General features: G+C 49.7%; 1 pseudogene; it reads left to right on the top strand.

Annotated features, from left to right (window-relative positions):
* The first annotated feature begins 4,023 nt into the window (after window positions 1-4,023).
* LOC100965678 lies at window positions 4,024-7,062 on the top strand (annotated as a pseudogene).
* The last annotated feature ends 241 nt before the right edge of the window (window positions 7,063-7,303 follow it).

Genomic DNA, 7,303 nt, shown 5'->3' with positions numbered 1-7,303 from the left:
TGAAATACTCAGGAAGTGTGGAGCGCACACTGATTTCACCCAGGTTAGGTCTGCGTGAAATATGTGCTGCTGATGTGCACATGTTTGCAACCATTGTTTGAGGAAAAACCTACTGCCTTGGGCCATTTCATTTAAAGTTCATGGAAACGGATATGTCAGCTATTTGCTTGAAATATAAAAGGTGCTAAACAGAGCTTCACTTCACACTAGTTGGGTGCTAGTCAGGATAAGTTCCATTACAGACAACCCCGACCTCAGGGGTTTGCAACAACAAAGGTTTATTTCTCACTTAAACTGTGTGTGTGTAGCATGAGTTGGCTGGAGCCACGATCTCATGTCTCCTCATTCTGGGACCGGGCTGGGGAAGCAGCTGTCACTGCAAACATTGCCAGTTGCCATGGCAAAGGGAAAGAGACCTCAGGAGGGTCCTGCACTCAAATGAAATGCTCTAGCACTTGGAACTCCTTGGCCAGAGCAAGTGACACAGCCCCACCCAACCACAAGAGGGCCCATAATGCAGGTCCACATGTTTGGGGACTATGCAGAGGGCTGGAAGTACTTGGTGGCTAGAATGGGTGACTCCCCCAAACTGCCAGAGCTGACTTGTGTTCAGACAAATAGCCATGAGCAAACTCAGCCAATCATGGCTCAGGCCGTAGCACAACCCCATGCAGGTGTTAAACCATCTTTGAGGAGGAAGTTACCTTTTTTTTTTTAATTTCAGATGACTATATGGGTATAGATGATTAGGTTACATTGTTTGTGTCTGTTAGGTAAAAGTCCAAGTTGTAGTTGAGGGGAAATTGCTTCTTCATGTAACATGATAGAAACAGTTCCTGAGCACAGAGACAAATGATAAAATAGTACGGCCATATCTGTCCCCACGGACGTCCATACACAGGAAAGAACATGACCCAGAACATGACCCAGTGAAAAAAAGACAAAAGCAAGTGGGATCTGCCTTCTACCTATTCCAGATGAAAGGCTCTGGAAGATGACCATGACAACCTGAACATCTTAGGAGCAGAAACTCAGAAGAAAAACACCACATTCTGGCTCAGCACCTGTAGCTCAAGCGGCTAAGGTGCCAGCCGCATACACCAGAGCTGGTGGGTTTGAATCCAGCCCAGGCCTGTCAAACAACGACAGACACAACCAAAAAATGGCTGGGCGTTGTGGCGGCCGCCTGTAGTCCAAGCTACTTGGGAGGCTGAGGCAACAGAATCACTTGAGCCCAGGAGTTGGAGGTTGCTGTGAGCTGTGATGTCACAGCACTCTACCCAGGGCAACAGCTTGAGGTTCTGTCTCAAAGGAAAAAAAAAAAAGAAAGAAAGAAAAACACCACATTCTGTTTCAGATGTGCCAAATTTTGAGGAAAGGGCAGAATGTCTGTAGGGGATTAGATCCAGCAAGATGAGCCCCTACCCCCAAGGAGAAGACTCTGGCTTAGAGACATGCAACGAAAGTCTCTGCATCAAGGAGAGCCAAGCCAGAAAGAGGGAGGACAAGGTCAAGGGCAAAACCTTGCCAGTGCTGTTGACACTGAAGAAGAGAGAGCATGATGTAGGCAGAGCAAGAGGATACCTGTCTTGAAAGCTAAGACCAGAGCCACCTCCAAAAAGAGGAGAGGTCACAGGCCCTCTGGGAGCCAGAGAAATTTGGTCCTGGGGTTGAGGGCAGGGCACCTAGTCAGGGGCTTCTATATCCTGTACCAAACAAATGTCTTCCCTGGAAGGGTTCCTGCCTCCTCCTGATGGATCAATGAATTGGGGGCAGTCCCTCTCAGCACCCCTAGCCTCCCTGTGACCTGGGGCCTTCTTGGTCTTGCTTGTTGGAACCTCCGCAGTGCCTAGTCCAATGCTGATGCTTGGAAAGCATTTGATAAGTGTCTGTTCAGTGAGTGAAGAGATGAATGAGAGGGCAGCACCTGTGGCTCAAAGGAGTAGGGCGCCGGCCCCATATACTGGAGGTGGTGGATGCAAACCCAGCCCCAGCAAAAAATTGCAAAAAAAAAAAAAGAGAGAGAGAGAGAGATGAATGAGTAGGAAGAGAAGGGTATATGCAGAATAGTGAAATTGAAACTAAAGGTTTAAATGGGGAAACCATAAGAAGGCAAAGAGAGATCAATTTGGCTTAACTCAAGGAATAATGTATGCAGCCTAGGCAGGTGACTTATGCCTATAATCCTAGCACTACGGGAGGCCAACACCGGAGGAGGCCAACATGGGAGGATTGAATGAGGTCAGAAGTTTGAGACCAGCCTTAGTAAATTGAGATCCTGTCTCTACTAAAAATATAAAAATTAGCCTAGTGTTGTGGCGGGCACCTGTCCCAGCTATTTGGGAGGCTGAGGCAAGAGACTTGCATGAACCCAGGAGCGTGAGGTTACTGTGAGCTAGATTGAGACTGTGGAACTCTAGCCAGGTGACAAAGAAAGACTCTGTCTTGGGCAGTGCTTGTGGCTGAAAGGAGTAGGGTGCTGGCCTCATATACTGGAGGTGGTAGGTTCAAACTCAGCTCCGGCCAAAAACTGCAAAAAAAAAAAAAAAAAAAAGAAAGACTCTGTCTCAAAAAGAAAGAAGAAAGGGGCAACCTCTGGGCTGTTGCTGTGCTGCCCACCACCCTGTAGCAGCTGCCAGAGCTCATGATGCTCCCGACTGGCTGGGACCATGTCCCATGTCCTTCCCTGTTGCCCTGGACATCCACACAGTGAGCAAGGCAGCAACTATTTGTTGAACACCTACTGTGGGTGAGGAAAATAGACAGAAAATAGAAACAGCATGGGAAGAGCAGAGGCGTTGATAGCAAATACGCTAAGAGCTAGACAGGCCTGAACATCTTCCAGACTGGGAAGCCTCTTTTCTTGATGCAAAGGCCAGGGATGAAGAGCCCAGGCTCTACAAAGCCACTGTTGAGTGAGCGCAGAGCTGGGCCTGTTTCTCGCCCTTGCTGTAGAGCCCTTGAACTTCCCAGACTGGACCAAGATTTTTCCGACAGTAACAGAGATAAGACAAGATGTGTGCCTTCACCCTTTACCTGGGACAGCAACTGAGCTTTTCTTTTTTTGAGACAGTCTCACTTGGTCATCCTTGGGTAGAGTGCCCTGGCGTCTTAGCTCACAGCAACCTCAAACTCTTGGGTTCAAGTGATCCTCTTGTCTAAGCCTCCCAAGTAGCTGGGACTACAGGCACCTGCCACAACGCCCAACTATTTCTTAGAGACTAGGGTCTCGCTGTGGCTCAGGCTGGTCTCGAACCCGGAGCTCAAGGGATCCACCCTTCTGAGCCTCCCAAGTGCTGGGATTATAGGAGTGAACCACCACGCTCGGCAGCAATTGAGATTTCTGATAAGAACTGAAACATTAATCTGGAAGTTTAAGCAGGGAACTTGTGTACAGATAGCCGAGTTGGGTTGTCAATTCTTGCTTTTTTAGTAGATACCATGTGCAGCACAACACGTCTACACAGGGCAATTATTTTGATGAACAGTTCATAACTAAGGCACATTCTCAACACAACAGACCCTAACAGTCTACTCTACAAAGCTGAATGAACACGCGGGAAATCTCGTCAAGAGAAGAGGAAAGGGCATTTGCCTCAGGGGAAGGGGCTGTGCCGCTGCTCTCCCGAGATATCTCATGAGAGGCTCCACCCACTCACAGCCCTATAAAGGCGGCCTCTGGCACAGCGGCACTGTTGTTCCTCTCCACGGAGACGATGCCAGCTGTCTTCTTCTGCTTGGCTCCCTGGCACACACTCTGCTCTGTGGATCGAATCATGGGACCTATGACCACTCTGGCAAAGTCGGCTCAGCTCTGAAGCAGCTGCTGAAAGAGGAAGACACGACCAAAGTGGAATTGAAGACCAGGGAAGAGGTAGACGTGACCCCCACGTTCGACCCCATGGGCCTGCGGGAGGACCTGCTGCACGGCTTCTAAGCCTATTATTTTCTAGTATGACAATGGGATCTCTTACACAGAGTGTGAAGTTTGAGTAACCTGGACACTTGGGAGAGTGACTGGCCATGTCACTGTCCCATTTGTACTGCAGGCCACATAGATGATGACGATGACAAGCGGGAAAACTTTGAGATCACTGACTGGGATCTCCAGAATGAGTTTAACCCCAACCAGCAGCGCCATTGGCAGATCAAGGAAGAAGCCACCTATGGGATGTGGGCTGAGCGTGACTTGGATGATGAGAGGCCTAGCTTTGGAGGCAAATGGGCCCACAACTACTCTGCACCAGTCAACTTCATCAGTGCCAGGACTAACGAAAGAGGCGTCAGAAGTGGCAGAGTTGGTAGATTCCGATGACTTCCCTGAGGATTTTGGACCTAAGAAGTTAAAAATGGGTGGGAATTTTAAACCCAGCCAGAAGGGTTCTGCAGGAGGAACCAAGTCTTTCATGGACTTTGGCAGCTGGGAAAGATACACAAAAGGAATTGGACAAACTCTACTTCAGAAGATGGGTTATGTCCCTGGGCGGGACTCGGGAAGAATGCACAAGGTATCATTAACCTAGTCGAAGCCAAACAGAGAAAAGGCAAAGGTGCTGTAGGGGCTTATGTTTCGGAGTGTACCACTCAGTCCCTGCAAGACTTCCCTGTGATTGACTTGGAAGAAGCTGAGGAGGAGTTTCAGAAGGAGCTGAGCCAGTGGAGGAAAGATCCAAGTGGAAGCAATAAGCCCAAATACTCTTACAAAACGGTGAAAGAGTTGAAAGCCAAGGGTAGGATTGGCAAGAAGCTCACTGCTCCCCAGAAGATTTCTCAGGTCAAGGTCATAGACATGACAGGCCAGGAGCAGAAAGTCTACTATAACTACAGCCAGATCAGCATCAGCCACAAGCACAACATTCCTGATGTCAGGCTGCCGTTGCCATCCCAGCAGCCATCCCAGCCCAGCAAAGAGGCCAAGACCCCAGGCTTTGTGCTGCCTGAGCTGAAGCACAATCTGCAGCTGCTCATCGACCTCACAGAACAGGAGATCATCCAGAATGACCGGCAGCTGCAGTATGAGCGGGACCTGGTGGTTAACCTCTCCCATGAGCTGGAAAAGATGTTTGAGGTCCTGGAGCACGAGGAGCTGGTCATCTCCAATTTCAGCAAGGTCCTGGAGATGGTGGAGGAGTGTGAGTGGCAGATGCAGTCCAACTGCAGCAACCCCCTCACCCTGGACAAGTGCCCCCCGCATGTTTGAAACCCTCCAGGACGAGTACTACGAGGAGTACTGGATGTCAGACTGCATGGACCTCGTTGTGGCCATTGTCTTTTTTTTTTTTGCAGGGCTGGGCTTGAACTTGCCACGTCCAGTATATGGGGCCGACGCCCTACTCTATGAGCCACAGGAGCCACCCATTTATTTGCCATTGTCTATCCCCTCATGAAGGAGTACTTCAAGGTGTGAGATCCCCTCAAAGTTTGCACCTATAGGCTCGGCGCCTGTGTCTCGAGCGGCTAAGGTGCCAGCCACATACACCTAAGGTGGTGGGTTCGAATCCCCAGCCCGGGCCCGCCAAACAACAATGATGGCTGCAACCAAAAAATGGCCAGGCGTTGTGGCGGGCACCTGTAGTCCCAGCTACTTGGGAGGCTGAGGCAGGAGACTCGCTTGAGCCCAGGAGTTGGAGGTTGCTGTGAGCATGATGCCATGGCACTCTACCCAGGGGGACAGCTTGAGGCTCTGTCTCAAAAAAAAGAAAAACAAACAAAAAAAAGGTTGCACCTATAGCACTGAGATCATCTTCAAGTTGAAAAACCTCCTGAAGAACAACCAGTTCTTGTCCCATGGTGGGCAGGACCTCTCCGCAGACGCCTTTCACAGATTGATATGGGAAGTCTGGATGCCTTTTGTTCAAAATATTGTCACCCGGTGGCAGCCAAGAAACTGTGACCCAATGGTAGACTTAATGAATAGTTGGGTTCACATTATTCCTATGTGGATTTTAGATAACATACTAGACCAACTCATCTTCCCTATGCTGCAGAAGGAGGCAGAAAACTGGAACCCGCTGACAGACACTATTCCCATCCACTCTTGGGTCAACCCATGGCTGCCCCTCAGGCAGGCGCAGCTGGAGCCGCCCTCTTCCCCCAACTGCAGCAAGCTCTCCAGTGCCTTACAGAAGTGGCACCCCAGCAATTCCCCTGCCAAATTCATCCTCCAGCCATGGAAAGATGCTTCACCCCTGGATCCTGGCAAGCATTCATGGTCAAGAACATAGAGCCAAAGCTGGGGATGTATCTTAGTGAGCTAGTCATTAACCCCCACCAACAGCACATGGATGTGTTTTATTGGGTGATCCACTGGAAAGGGATGATCTTTGTGTCTGGCCTGGTGGGACTTCTTGAAAAGCACTTCTTCCCCAAGTGGCTTCAGGTGCTGTGTTCCTGGCTTAGTAACAGCCCAAATTATGAGGAGATCACCAAGTGGTACATGGGTTGGAAATCCATGATCTTTTATTTATTTATTTATTTATTTTTGCAGTTTTTGGCTGGGGCTGGGTTTGAGCCCGCCACCTCCAGCACATGGGGCCGGCACCCTACCCCTTTGAGCCACAGGTGCCACCCGAAATCCATGTTCTAATACCAAGTGCTGGCACATTCATCCATCAAGGACAAATTTAATGAAGCACTTGATATCACAAACAGGGTGGTATCCTCCAATGTTGGTGCCTGCATGTAGCCAGGAGCTCAGGAAAACATTGCCTATCTCACCCACACAGAGCGCTCCTCCACCCATGCAGGAGCGACGAGAGGCTGAGAACATGGCCCAGAGGGGCATTGGTGTGGCCGCCAGCTCTGTGCCCATGAACATGAAGGACCTCATTGAGACCCAGGCTGAGGAGCACAACATCCTCTTCATGCCTGTCATCAGAAAGTGGCACAAAGGGAAGCAGCTGTACACCTTTGGCCACACTGTGATCTGCATTGACCAAGGAGTAGTGTTTGTCCAGGGCAGGAGGACCTGGGTGCCCACCTGCCTGCAGAGCCTGATCGACATGGCCAAGTAGACTGCAGCAGGTCTGAAGCAGGCACCTGACTTGCACCTGAGAGGGACATGCTGGTAAACATGTATTTTAAACAGTATTTTAAATTTTAAAAAAGGGGGGGGGAGGAAAGAAAGAAAAAGAAAAAAACAAGAATGGATTTAGCAGGTAGCTGAAGCAGAAGGAAGAAAGGACCAGCCTGGAAAAGGTCCCACATCACCTGGACTTTGGCATCTCTCAGAGGAGAGGCAGGAAGCACCAGAGTGTCAATAACAGGAACATGGCCTGGCTACTTTACACCCATAATTCCAGCA

Source organism: Otolemur garnettii, unplaced genomic scaffold (assembly GCF_000181295.1).
Source record: "Otolemur garnettii isolate 467f Iridium unplaced genomic scaffold, OtoGar3 scaffold00008, whole genome shotgun sequence".
In the NCBI taxonomy this organism is placed as follows: Eukaryota; Metazoa; Chordata; class Mammalia; order Primates; family Galagidae; genus Otolemur; species Otolemur garnettii.
Note: the sequence above shows the minus strand (reverse complement) of the source record. Positions and strands in the feature narration are given on the sequence as shown.